We start from the raw sequence: 15,492 nt of genomic DNA on the forward strand, positions 1-15,492 counted from the left end.
TCAGGGCTTATCGTGAATGGCTTCATTAATGTCGTCATTACGACTATTGAACTGACGTTATGCCGGGACTGCTATCTCGTCAGACGGGTCTTGTCGCCAGTGGCTGCGATATCGCCTCATTCGTTTGCCTGGTGCCTCGTTTTATATTTTTGGTGATGTACAGTGCATCAAAGCCAAAAAATTTTGCATGGGGCGTTATTTTAATGGGCATTGGATCATTGACATTTGCGCTGCCACATTTCTAGATCGAAGTGGTTATCGTGCAACAATGAGCGATGGTAATGTTTGTCACAGCAGGGCAACAAATGGGACACGATATGAGGTAAATATGGCACGCACATACCCATGTAAAGATTATATATACATGTCTTGTATACCATATGCACCCTAGAGATTTATTAGTATTTGGCATGGCAGAAGCTTTCTTTATAACGAAATAATTTTCCGGAAACCCCAATTTTTTTATAATGAATCTACTGGGATTGTTTTACGGTGCTTTCTGTGCCTTTCGTCATTTTCATTCGTTTTCCAATCTCTGTAAGGAAGACCCCAATGAACTCATCATCCATATATGTTTTGTTGTCTTTGAACATAAGATTTCTTCAAGTCATAGCGCAGGAATTTATAACCCAGCGAATAAATTAGAGATTAACTCCACGAAACATGTTATAAACATCGTAAAATATAGATATAAATTTTTTACTATTTTAAAAATTTGTTGCTGGATTAAAACTACAAATAGGTTTACGCACAGTAGCCAGCTGCAACTGACTTAGAATCAAGACCATTCTATACATGGTTCAGAACAAAAGAGTGTTTTAAAAGCCATCTTTAAGAATGTAAGTATATAAACCCCAGGAACTAGAAGCCGCAATTCAAGTCCCAAATTTATACAATACAGTTTGAGGTAGGTATTGGTGCAGGAACTGTCCATTATGAAACTGCTGAAAAACCATTTCGCCCTATATCTTGTAAACTCTTGACACAATTTGCAGGACTCCGGACGCGAAAAGTGGAGTTTTAAATACCATTTGCAGAATTTGGAGAAATAAAAGTATTTGTTAAGAAAGAATTATGAGTTTAACCAGAGACTTATACAATGACAAACTCGTCGAAGTAAAGAAAAATGCCAGCGACTTGCCGAATCCTATTCAGATGAGTTGGATAACGAAGATTTATATAATAACATCAAGCCGTCCTAACATTAAAAAGGCGAAGAAAAGCAAATTTTATTTTCCTTGAAAAGTTTATTATACATTTCTTCAATGGGACTGGTACCGAGACTGATGGTGACTTTAAGAATACTACTCACTATGCCTGTATCAGTTGCATCTTGTGAAAGTTCTTTTAGCAAATAAAATTGATCAGTCACTTGAGATCGATATGAGTCAAGTGGGCAATCTTGAATTCCCTCAATAAAATGTGAACTGCTTCAGCTTTGAAGTACAATGATATGATATGTGATTTTGCAGCGATCAAAGCTAGAAAAGTGCATCTTTAAGTTCTATCGATGAAATCTAAGCCCAAAAGTACAGACAAATTCAAAGACTGAAGAGTATTCGAGTAAAAATTAATATTTTGTGGTGTACAACTCTTAATCTGTTATAATAAATTTGTAAAAAGAATGTGTTGAATTATTTTTTTTCTGAATATTAAAAACAGCGAAGATCGTTTGCCGCCACCAAGACGTTAGCCGGAGCCGCGGCCCTTTCGCCCACTCCTAGCTACGCCACTGTTTACGCAAATACAACTGTGAACGCTATGTTTCCGGATCGTTATAACCTGCTTTATGAGACTTCATGTGAAACCCTAATTATTTACAAAACGGCAGTATGAACTTAAAGGATAATTCAAAAATAAGTCAACTCATGTTCATAAGGGAAAAGACTTATAATAATTCTGCAGAACTTACTTATCAGAATCTTGTGACATTAGAGAAAAGGAATGCAAGAATCTTTTACATATTTATTTCATTAGAAAATGAAATTAGCCCAGCACCTAACTTATATAAAAGGTGGCTTTGGAACTTCCAAATATGGGCTCTCCTCGCTTTGAAATAAGTTCAGCTGACGGGTAGAATCCTTAGTTCATGCTCTATCCCATAAGTATATGGGTTCGAAAATGTAGCTTGTGACTTTGTACTGATGATGATGAATGAAGAAATAAAGCGTTAACTTTAGTCTTTTTTATAATAAGGAGTTAGTTGTCGAGGGTCTATTAGGACGTGAATGGAAGTCAGCGTAAAATATCTTTTCTTTATTTTGATGAAAAGGTTGACAAATTTGGATCCCATGACGATAAAAGAAATGAAGGGTTAACTTTTGACTTTATTTATCAATATGATTTAGTTGACGAGCCTCCATAACTACGCTCAAAGTAACTTGGTAGACTTCTGAAAATATCTAAAATAACGGTGCTTTTATCTAAAGTAAAGTAAATACCTAAACAGGAAGTTCTCGCATGTATCTTTAACGTAAACCGAGACAGTTCCCACGACACCTATTCTACGTTGCCGGAATTAAACCTGATTCCTGTCAGGGGCTGCCATTTTTGATGATCTGGCTCGTTTCGATTGGTAGTAATGTTAATACTGTCCATTATTAGAGCAACACCCAGCAGCAGACTTACTTCGTATCCTCCTGATCCTTGCTAGCATTGGAGTCCAACCCGGGCTCGGAGGATTTTTTTTCTTAACGTTTGTGCAAAAGGCTCTACTTAATTGCATTTTCGATAAGATGTAATTCGTAGCCAATTCTTGAAGCCTTCTGAAGAAGACCTGCTGAGGCCACGTTATGTGGCCTCATGTTCTAACTCACTAATGCGACTATAGCCTCAACGGCTGCCGAAGATGCCAGTTCGAGCAATGCCACCAATACAGACTAGTGGCCAACAAAAGAACCTCTATGGTCCCAAAAGAGCTCAATTAGGCAGCATGATTCCCAGTCTTAACATCCGGGCTGCGCACCACTTACCCTGGCTTGCTTTACCGATGAATTTGTTCTGAGTGTCATCAACAAGTCAGCCCATCCATCGGCCTAGACGGTATAAATAACAGTATTTAAAGCCCCTTGGCTCAGCGGGAGGTAAACCATACAACGCTGTTTGAGAACAATGAACCAATCTCGTTTCTGGGCTTAAGAGGTGGTATTATTTCGAGGTGGTGTCCTCTCCCCTACTGTTTAATCACTATATCTCTAAAATCCCAAGTCAAATCGCAGGATACTGTAGCAGTTTTAAACTGCTATCTGTCAGAAAATGCTCCAACATACTCAACATGTCCTCTTTGCATATTCCACAAAGCCAGCTCACCTAACTCTTTCATCCTTTTGGTCGAGACCGTCGAAACCGCTCATTTCGAGACCTTCCGTTAAGTGACCCAACGATGACAGCTAAGTTGTTACTTTTCTCCCCAGGGGTCTAGGTAATCGCTACAACCGCAACAACAACAAAAATGAGACGCTTTGAACCGAATAGCCTTAGGTTAAGTTAGGTTAGGTAAATACGCTGATTATTCGTGAGGCCGTGAGAGCCAATTGGGCGAGTATCTACTCAGGACCAAGAAGGTTGAGTTCAGACGAAGCCCCATCCCAGCGCTCGAATGTAGGGCAGAGAATACCTATCGTTCCCATCCTTGCCCAAATATCCTTTGTTTTTATCAAAATTAATTTATTCGTATTTTTTGATATTAAAAATTATTGACAATGAACTTCCCTCATATTAAAATGAATTATATAGTAGTTTTATTTAATAATACAACTTATAGCATATAATAAAAGTTAACTAAATACCGTTACAAAGACTTGCAGTTCGGAAGCCGATACATTTGCTGAGCAAAGTCTTTCTTGGACCGTGTGGTTGTTCTTTTTTTTTTGGCGCAATTGCTGCATGGTGCCGGCGCTTCGCCGCTCTTCTACCCCTCGGTGTCACATATATCGTGAGAATGTCTCCACGAAGATGTCCTCTGTGTATTTGGGTGATAAACTGCTTTGCGGCTATTTATTTGCTTAACTTGCAACATTATTGACAGTGCAACGCAGCAAAGAGATAAAGAACAAAGAGAAAAAACAACGAAAAGTAAACAATGGAAATCTTTGAAATATTTAATAAAAATTGAAAACTTTATGCCTCCACGATTGCTTGGCTTTGGCGGTTGATGTGGTCGCTTTGCGTTGTCGGCTTTACTCATACAATGGGCGATTGGCCCAAAGCAATTGACAGTCACGACAACCAAACAGTCGGCACAGTCAGCCCGGCAATCAGTAAATATGCCGATAATGACAGCAGCCAATAAAGTCGCGGTGAGCGCTGGTAGATAGCACGCAGACGGACAAACAATCAATTTAAAATAGTTGTTTGTTTGCGTGACTATATTCAATGACGTTATTTGGCTCATCAAAAAAAACTAAACTACAAAGGACTTTTCTTGTTTACGTACACGACGACAAACAGTACCTTCTGGTTACGTTTGATGGGCGTTCATTTTTCTTCGATTTGCCAGCGAGCGGAAATATAGAGATCATATGCATGGAGACGCGGGAGAGCTTCCTTTCTCATCGCCTGTTAGCCATTGTGGCAATTTGAATAGTGCCGCTGTGACCCACTTTGGGTGGTGGAACGCACTTCTCCACTTCTGTCATTACACATGTACTCAAGTTCCCTCTGTTTTAAGAAAACGCTGATTCAGGAAATTTCACTAACGCGTTTCTCATTGTGCGGGTTTCCGCTGGGTTTCTGCCAGCTATCACAGCCGGTATGGGGCCTGTGGGGCGTTGTGCCTTGCGATCCGCCTGATGGTGGGTAAATTTATTGGCGACACTCTGTTGGTACTATCCAGATCTTATGTGGAAATTATAAAATATGCTCCATGACTCAATTGCCACGCCGTTGGTTGAGCAATGCTCGCGACAGTAAAAGTTGGGGAATGTTTTGCGACTCTTTTTGTTTATCTCAATTGTTTCTGAAGTAAAAGACTTATAACTGAATTGGCACAAGAGGGTTAATTTAGTTTATCAAATTATTTTGACAATTTTGTATGAATTTGTATCTGTGCTTTCTAACTATACTATATGTATATGGAAATGCATTAGGGTGGTAGTTGAAAGTGGAAAAAAAGAAATGACTGTATCCAAATTTTTCCAAGCTCCACGAAGTAACAACATTTATACGCATATATTGGGTGGGGAGTGCTTTCCAAAGTTCATATACTAGAAGCCAAATTAATCCAGAGATTCGGAGAAAACTCGAAAAGTATGTATCTAGATAGGTACCATAGTCATCTAGCGCTAGATGGACATTTGATGCATTATCTCAGGACCTTTTTATAATCGTATATGGCTGCTTTCTGTATCCTCCCGTAATTCAATTGAACTCCATGCCTTCTACAGAGTATATACCTAGTACTTCCGCTTGGAAGATGTTGGCTGAGTTTGGTACACGGATATATGTAGATAGAAATGTAAAGATTATTGGAATATATCCACGATGTTCCCGTCAGTGTAGATAGATGTAGTATTCTCTCCTACTACACCTCTTCTCGATTCATTTCTAGTGGGTAACCTCATCAGAAAGTGACTTTTGATACCTAAGCTTGAGAGGATATGGTCTGATTTACTTAGGTTTAGCTGGTTCAGGTTGGCGCAATGACTTTAATCTCTCCGATTCTAACTGATGTGACGAATAACATTTAAAATTATCCCAGTTGAAGCCTAGGCCAAGACCGAAAAAAGACCCAAATTAGGTCGAACGTGAAGGTTTTTCTAACAGTTTTCTTCGATTGTTGTGTTGTGGGTATTGTGTATCATGAGTTCATGACAAAGGATCGTAGGTCAATATTATCTGCAAGTTATGTGCCACTTGCGCGAAGCAATCCGCCAGAAATGCCCGAATTTGTGAAAAAAAGGCTTTTACACCAAAATAACGCCCCTGTTCACTCATGGTTTTTGTGCGCGAAGACTTGGCCAAAAACAACACTTTAATGGCCGCAGCCACCGTATTCCCCAGGCCCCCGGTGTCTTTTTTGCTCCCAAAACTGAAGAGGTCTATGAAAGATTACATAAAATTAGAAATTTTAGTGCCTTGAAGATTGGAAAAACGCTGGCAGCAATATATCTGGGGTGATTACTTTGACTCCATCCCCAGTCCAGCTCTGAAAGTATTCGACGCAGTACCCGCCGGGGGAAGCAGAGGAAGAGGAAGACCTCCACTCCGTTGAAAGGACCAGGTGGAGAAGGACCTGGCTACGCTTGAAATATCCAATTGGCGCCACGTAGCGAAAAGAAGAAACGACTGGCACGCTGTTGTTAACTCGGCTATAATCGCGTAAGCGGTGTCTACGCCAGTTAAGAAGAAGAAGAAGATATCACGCTGAGAAAATGAGTGGAATCGGACAATAACCACGCCTACTTCCCATATAGCACAGTTTGGAATTCTACTTGATACGCTCTGTTTCCAGTACACAAATCAAGAATCAATTAATATAACGGCATAAAACTTTGTACGAATAATGTCTTTAGTGTGTGCCATCTTATGACCAAAAATTGTTCAAATACAAAAAAAAAATGTTCAAGCCTCTAGGTACCCAATATGTGGACCCCTGTATCAATCAATGTCAGAGATATATATTTGAAATTCAGGGTTAATACTTCACTGACAATGTTGCGTTTGTGTGTCAAAAATGGCTTCAATCGGACCAATACTTCTCTTAGCCCCCATATACTTACATACCTAATATAAAGATAATCGAGCTTCGGGTGACTTTGTACCGCATATATGGGCCAATATGTGGGATATCTCAATGAAAATGAGAGAGAGTTTATCTTTGTGCCTAAAATAGATAAATTTGAGTGAAAACTTGGCCTATCAGGATTTTCGAACATCCGGCTGACTTTACTCTATATGATTCGTTTTACACCTCAAGGTATTTCCCTGGCTTTGATTCTTGCAAGTTGCAAGAGTATAAAATATTCGGTTGCACCCTAACTTAGCCCTTCCTCACTTGTTATATTATACTTTTTTTTAGTAATACTTCATTTTAAATTAATAATTGCACATATTTATTTAGTTTTGTAACAAATATACGTTTTACATCTTATTAATTTGTGGTGCCTTAGGCGTTTATACATACAATTTTTAACTCTTTTTGAGATGGATTCGTATTAAGCGATAGTCGGCGATTACTGCTTTGAACCACACTTTTTCTCTTAGTACCCGCATTTTCATTTCATTTTCCAATTTCAAATGTCAAAATTAACGAACTTATCTTCGACTTCGATCATACCATTAGGTTAGGTTAGGTTAAATGGTCGATCAAAGATCACATGTAGACTAATAATGTAGTCCTTTGTAATGCCATTGAAAAAGAACTCCCGTGTTCGGACTTACAGATTGACGAAGCGCTTTGTAGCGAATACATAATTACACAGACGCTTAACTTCAACTCCCGCCAGTTCGGTGGGATGCCCGAAGGTATGCGCCCCAAGTGTCTAAGTCTTGATCTCCCAAACGTGTGAAAGTCAAGCAGGAAGTGCTGGCTTGTGTCTACCGCATCTTCTTCCAAACAGCTTCTACAGTCGGCATTCGGTAAGATACCCATTCTTACTGCATGTATGCCCATAGGACGGTGGCCTGTCAAGAGTCCCACTATTAATGAGAGGTTAGCCTTACTGAGGGCTAAGAGATCACTAGATTTCCTGCGATCTCCTGTGATCACTGGGCCAAAAGGCTTTTGCAACCGCACAAGTACCGATGCTGGCCCAGCGTTGGACAAGCATCCGCGTGGCCCAGCAATCTAATATGTAGTAGAAGTAGAAGAGGATACAGGAGCACCGATCCGTTCCCATTCTACCGATAATGATTCTAGGGTGCCCTTCCTTGCTAACTCATCAGCTTTGCAATTGCCTGCAGTTCCGCTGTGGTCCGGCATCCATACCAGTCTAATCACAATAGCTATCGCTGCTAGAGATAGCGACGCTAGACATTCTTCGACCAACCCTGAACGCACTGTAAATGAGTTCAAGGCTAGTATTGCCGCTCTGCTATCTGAGTGAATGGTCACCTCTCTGAAGGTGGACACTCTTCGGAGCTGCAAATCTGCTGCTACCTTGATGGCTGCAACCTCAGCCTGGAGGACACTGCAGTAGTCGGGAAGCCTGAAACAGGAATGTATGGAGGCTCCCGATTATACCATTAACTGTTTTGAAAAATTTGAGTGATGTTTCCGAAAAAACTGATAATTTTTTTTCTCGACTATGAAGAGTACCCATTATTATAAAACGGTGATTTAGATATACATAGTATACAATTTCATAACAGGTCTCCGTCATAATTTCGGCCTTATCATTCGGCAAGCTCTTTACCACGAAACAATTTCGAGGTTATATTAATTGCTTAATTTGAATTGCCGTATGCTCATTTACCATATTTTACACTGCAAAAGTTTTTAAAAAATTTACACTTTATGTAGAGTTCTGTTCGCTGCTGCATTTTTCTATTATAATTGCTTTTATAATTTTAAAGCCGGATATAAACACCTCCATCTCCTGTGCATTTGTAATGACCTAAGCAAGCTTAACGCAATAATTGTTGTAATAATTCATTTCAGGTATCTTCTACACGATGGCGATAATTGGCCCTGCCGTGGGTTATGTGCTTGGCGGGCAGCTTTTACTGATTTATACCGAGTTCATGACGGTGGATGCCTCTGAGTAAGTACTCGCGTAAGAAAACCACATGTAAATGCGTGAAAAAAGCAAAAAAAAAAGGCACTAAATAACTGCGGAAGAAAATATCAGCGTACTGTTTGTTTATTTGTCTAATTTTGTGGTTGCGAGCGATAAGCGAAAATGCCGAGGTGAGAGACTGTCGACTGCCAGCTGGTGCTGGGGGTGGGCAACGATGTATGGCTACAGGTGTTTTCTTCTAGCGGAAGTTGGCTTTGCGCGCTTTGCCAGCAAACAAAGCCAAGTCAGGTCGTTTCCATGTCATAATAAATCCTTTTTGAAGCTCCGCTGGATACAGTGGTTGCGACTTTGTCACCAGGGACTCATAAAACAAATTTCTCCGCTGTCATCAATGTTGTTTATGCTTATGCCGCGCTGACAAAGCTGCACTGGGGTTCATAAGCTCTGCCGTTGTCAGTGTCATGGAAGTGTGACTGGAACTGTTAAATGCTGCGCGGGTGTCAGCCCTGTTAGCGGCTCATCCCTTATTTATTGCCAAGGTAATGTTGATAGAAAAACGCGCACGTTTGCAATTGAAAGGAAATTATTTCTACGTACTTAGAGAAATTAAAAAGATGGTAGAAAAGTGTGGCGGAAGATCCGAGGCGAGGTTTTTCTCTGTTGCTAATGTTTGTTAAACAGTTTTTGTTGATATTTAAGAAAATGTAGAATATCATTCCATCGTTTTGTCTACAGGTAAAGCTGTTAGTTTTTTTCACCAAACAATTTCGTTATGATTCGTAATAGAGTTCGTACCGTCAGTTAGATATCAACATACAGCTAAGTAATCAGAAAACCCATACATTTTGTATGTATTTCTGGATCGTGCGGATTTTTTGATCCACCGTCCACCAAGCCGATAAAAAAAAGACTCCGAGAAGAGGAAAAAAATCTACAAGTTCTTGGCCTTCTCAAAGAAAAGTTATATGTAGGAGAATACAACCTGAAAAGGTCCAAACAACTCTACAGAGTTCAGATTGCAAGAAGAATAAACAAAACCGTCACATGTTATCCGAATGGGAAGTACGTTTCCACCATAACATTACAGAACATTACGATAAGATAAATTAAATATGGGAAAGGCAGTATAGGTTAAAGATCGCAGGAACTCTAGTAATGGTCTTGTTTTTTTTTTTTTGTTCATTTGCAACTAGTTTCAGTGTCAATTAGGTAACCAGTGGCTTCGAAAATCTACTTAACTTGTCGACTAAACTTCCATGATTCACCTCTTTTTTCCTTTGAACTTCTTATAGTGTTTCGTTTTGAATTCCTTTGACTTTTTAGGGTCGGGTCTACGAAATTGAATATGACCGGATTTTTATCAGATCAAGGATTGTCAACTCCACTCGATTTCTTCAAGTTACTTAGAGACGTTTTCTGTTGCTACAAGTTCGTCTCACGATCGCATATCTACAGCTACAGTGTGGTCTCGGGATCTTTGATTTAATTCCTTTTTTCTGCGGCGGTAAATAGAATAAAGGCAGAGTTGAAGAGAGCTTCTGTTGGGTTGTTGTTTCTAAAGAAGTCCAACACTTCTTCCAAAAGTACACCGCTTTGTTTTAGCTGTAAAAATATGAAAACAGAGTTGAATTTTAAATCCTATTTCACTCATGTTTAAGATATTGAAACATTGTATTCTACCTACTACTGTATGAACAATGTATTCTTGGGTTTGTCGATTTGAAAGAGCCAAGCGGCAGGAAGTAGGTTCTCGAGATCCTGGTCACTCTCGGACCCGAATTAGTATGTAACCCAGGGCATTAGCTATTCTGTATGCCATTAAGATAACAAAAATAACTTTTTGACACCTTTGCTTTGAAGAAAATAAGTAGACAACCGCTTAGTTTCAGCACGATCTTCATCTATAACATGACTTCTGCCTAATACAATGTTCCTGTAAAAGACTACAATATTCAAGCCAGGCCTGTAATGAGGGTTGTTTACTTGAAATATTAAGACGTTTAATTTTTTTCAGAAAATCGTTCGATAATACTTGTATTGTATATTTAATTACGTAATTTTGTACAAATTAAGCTTGCGCTTACCGCAGTCTAAAACTGAAAAACATATAATAAACTTTTTAATATAAAAATATTTCTGTTCTAACAGCTTAGGTCTGACAAGCTCCAGCAAGGTTTGGATTGGCGCTTGGTGGATTGGTTTCATTTTTGCAGCAATTGCTTGTTTTCTACTCTCCATACCGATATTCGGTTATCCATCATCACTGCCGGGAGCTAAAGAATTGCAGCAACAAAAAGTGTCTGAAGCCTACAATGCCGATGGACAGAAAATTGAGCAGACATTCACCAAACTCAAAGACATGCCAAGCGCACTACTATCATTGCTGAAGAACCCCACATTTTTCTGTCTGAATATGGCCGGTGCCACAGAAGGTCTAGTAATCGCCGGGTTCGCAGCCTTTCTGCCCAAACAAATTGAGAATCAATTCCAGTATTTCGCCAGTTTGGTCCGCGCTCTTAATGGGACTCATTACAGTGCCCGCAGGTGGTGGTGGCACTTTCCTCGGCGGTTATCTAATTAAAAAATTGAAACTAAACTGCGCCAATATTATAAAAATGTGTTTGATTATGACAACGATTTCGGCATTCTTTACCTCTTGCTTTTTGCTCTCCTGTCCGAATTTGGCGTTTGCGGGTGTCACTACACAGTATCGCAGGGAAGTGCTTAAAGACAGTGCCAAGGAAATGACAAATTTGACAGATGGCGTGGAGCGCTCTTACTTGGGTATGGAGCTGCAATCGAGTTGTAATGTGGATTGTGGTTGCAGTAAATTGAATTATGAACCGATTTGTGGCGCTGATGGTATTCTCTATTATAGTCCATGCTTCGCCGGTTGCCATGAGGAATATCATATGAATCAGGTTAAAATTTACACGAATTGCTCGTGCATCGATAAGCAAATGTTTGATGATGGTGACACCCCAGATGCCACGAATCTGATGTGTAAATCTACTTGTCATTACCTGTCGTATTTCGTGGGCTTGTGTTTTGTGCTGATGCTCTTTACATTCCTGTCGACTATGCCGGCACTGTCGGCTACACTGAGGTGATTACGAAAAAATTATATTCTGTTCGATTTTTTAAGTTAATTTCAGTTTTTATTATACTCCCGAAACATGTTGCACAAAAGTTTATATGTTCACCTAACAACCGTTACTTTAAAGAGTAATTTCATCTATAGGCAAATCTCTTCTTTTTATGCAGTAAAAGGAAAACAACTACAAGTTTCTGGACTGCTCCAAGAAAAGTTGTATCTAGGAGAATATAACCTGATACTTTACATCTAGTGTATACTTAAGCTTAACAAGAGTTTATATGTTCATCCTACAGTCTTTTGTAGCACATTAAAATTATCGAGATCGACATATGAGAAAGCGATTAGAATGAATTGATCAATTGAGGTCTAACTGTCCAAACAAACTTGAGTTAAATTTTCGATATCTACATAAGGCTAGACAATTTAGGAAGGTTAATATTCCAAATTGGTGTATTCGGATCATTGCCACAAATAAAACGGACATGCACAATATTCACTTAAGCTATCAAAAATTGGAATATCATTTTCGTATATGCTTGAAAGATATGCGCGGCTTTGTTCTCTGAGAGCTTAATGAAAGCATCTCATAAACTAATAGAGTTATCTTAGAAAACTTTGTGAACAAAAAATAATTTCTTAGACTGATACTGTTGTCTAAAAGTGGGGAACAATGGGTTATGTAAAGGCGGTTATCTTCATTCTTCGTCATACATGTAAAACTTTGTAGGTTGATGTGTTAGGCTTACATGTACGGGCCAGGTATGACCCACTTTTAAAAGAGGGATATATCAAATCTCGCACGCAACTCGACTGACAAATTTGGTGCGCAGCATTACCATTGTGCCTCGATACCACAGTTATCCCAACATCGGAATTTCACTCCAACCACATCAACCACATCTATTTACTTCATATGGAAAGCCATTTCAGAGCCTGTTTGCTTCTTCAACTTTGCAGTAGTTTACCCTTCTTCTTCTTTACTGGCGAAGACACCGCTTACGCGATTATAGCCGAGTTAACAACAGTGCGCCAATCGTCGTTCTTTTCACAAGGTGGCGCCAATCGGAAATTCCAAGCGAAGCCAGGTCCTTCTCCATCTGATTTTTCACATCAAAAATTCTCTCAATCGATTTACGTACTGAATATGAGAAATACCAGGTTCCACTTTATTGGGAAAATATCGATCGATTTCCGAGAAATGTTGAGGATGTTATGGGGTACGTCTTAAAAAATAATATTATCGAGTGCTTGAAATGGATACATACTTTTTCGGTCTCGTTAGCACCTATAAATAATCTAAAATGATTTTCGAGCTTTCGGTTGACTTAAGTCGCAAGCACGCTTTATTTCAAGGTCAAAAGGAAATGAAGTTAGTCCATATCTGTGCCTAGCCCCAATTTATTCAATATATTGTATTTTGATTTACCGGTTGACCTTATATGATATATAGTATAATGATCAATATGTGTGATATCTTATGAAATTACATGTTTTCTTGACCAAAATACTAACTTAGCGTTAAATACGAATAAAATCGGTTCCGATTTCGGTGTAGTCTCCGTACAACTAACGTAACGATTTCAGTCCCGCTAGTTCCAATACGGTTAAATTTTTCTGGTTTGGTTGATGTTAATAATATAAATATTAGGATATAATGATTTATGTTTAATGTGAGGAACAATCGATACAATTAAGTTCTGAATGTAACATCATGAATAGTGCGTTCAATATTGACTTCCAAAGCTTGAAGAGCCTGGTTTATTGCTAAAGACCAATGACTTTAAATAACACCACAAGTAGTAGTCCAATGGTGTCAAATCACAACTTCGTGGAGGCCATTCAATGTCACAATTTCTAGAAATGATCTCCAATATTTTTTCATAATTTCTTAAAATAATCAAATCTCCAAACTTTTATCGAAAAATACGGTTGTTGCACGCGTTGTGTGGCACGTAGCCCCGTCTTGTTGGAACCAGATATTGTCAGGATCAATTTCTAAGATGGATCTAAACCACTCTCCACTGACAATTACAGCTTCATTTCGACATAAGTAAGGACCGATGATTAGACCAGACCAAAAACCAAATCAAACTGTCAATTTAGGTGAATGTAATGGTTGTTCTTGAATAATTTGTGGATTTTCCTCGCACCAAAATTGACAGTTTTGTGTATTTACTGCACCATTCAGAAGTAAGTGAGCCTTATCGGTGAAGATGATTTTCTTAAAATTATCGTTATCGTTTTTAAGTTGTTCCAAAAGAAAATCAGCAAATTCACGACGTTTACGGTGGGCCAATGGCTTCAGTTTTTGACTGAGAACAATTATAAATAGGTAAGCCCAAATCCGTTATCAAAACCTATCAGTTTCGGGATAGACTGTCTCAATTCTTGAGGACATCTTGGAAGCGACAAATTGTGGTCTTCATCGACCCCCGCTGCTTTATTGTTCTTCAGACGGGTAATTGCTATTCGAACTTCTTTATGGTCGGGCAATAGAATGGCTGCTCCATCGTCATCGATTGGGGAATCGGGTTCTCCTTCTCCTGGTGTTGTGCGTTCACTGCCATTCAGCAGGCTGGAGAAGTGTTCCCTCCATAATTTCGGTCACTAGATCACCTTTGGGGGTTCTACAAGAGTATGCTCCGGTCTTGAAACCTTCTGTTAGTTGCCTCATCTTTTCGTAGAATTTTCGAGCATTACCCCTGTCGACCAGCTCTTCTTACTCACGCATTTCGGCTTGCTTTTTCAATGTCTGGTTACCAGCCTTTCTGTGTACTTTATAAACATCAACAAATTATGGGACCGGTCAATGTGTGTGGTTAATGAAGATGTCCGCTTAATAGAGCGTCCATTTAATAGAGTTTTTTCACTGTATTTTTGATTTATGAATTGCTTTACTACCGTATCTTCTAAGTTGATTCGAACTGCACACAGTGTGCTAAATTTTACTCCTAAACACGTCTATCGCGGACAAACAACGTGACACCTAATTTTTATATATAAAGATAAGGATAAATTAAAAACTATTTGATTACTATCAAAAAAAAAATTTAAGGATTTTAATGATTTGTCAACACTTGATAATACATACATACATACATATTTCCTTGCGAGAGTATAAAATGTACGGTTACACACGCACCTAGCGCTTCCTTAGTTGTTTGCTAATTTGTTTTATTTTCAAAAATGCGTTCGATTTTTTTATTATTATTTTTGTTTAATATTTATCTTTTTTAATTCTCACTGCACCTTTACTATACACATATGATATTCTAATTACAACTTCAGGTGTGTGCGCGACGATCAGCGTTCGTTTGCACTCGGTATACAGTGGATAAAAGTGCGGCTTTTCGGCACTATACCAGCGCCAATGATTTTCGGCAAGCTCATTGATGATTCATGCATTCTTTGGCAGGAGACTTGCGATGAAGACGGCAGCGGTGTAGGGGCTTGCTTGGTCTACGACAACTACAACATGAGCAAGTGAGTAAAAATTATATTTTAACCAAAAACAAACAAAATAATATAATTATATTCATACATTCTAGGTATATGTGGCTGCTAGCACTGGTTGGCAAAACGCTGTCTGTTATATTTTTCTTTGGCGCACTGTGGTTTTACATACCACCAAAAAAGTCAGCAATTAACAGCGATAACTCACAGACTGTAAACAACAGTGCCGACATAACGAAAGTGGCCACGGTCGAGGCCAAATGA

At 39.0% G+C, this 15,492-nt stretch overlaps 1 pseudogene; it reads left to right on the forward strand.

Annotated features, from left to right (window-relative positions):
* LOC120767281 lies at positions 1–15,492 on the forward strand (annotated as a pseudogene).

Source organism: Bactrocera tryoni, chromosome 2 (genome assembly GCF_016617805.1).
Source record: "Bactrocera tryoni isolate S06 chromosome 2, CSIRO_BtryS06_freeze2, whole genome shotgun sequence".
NCBI classification, from domain to species: Eukaryota; Metazoa; Arthropoda; class Insecta; order Diptera; family Tephritidae; genus Bactrocera; species Bactrocera tryoni.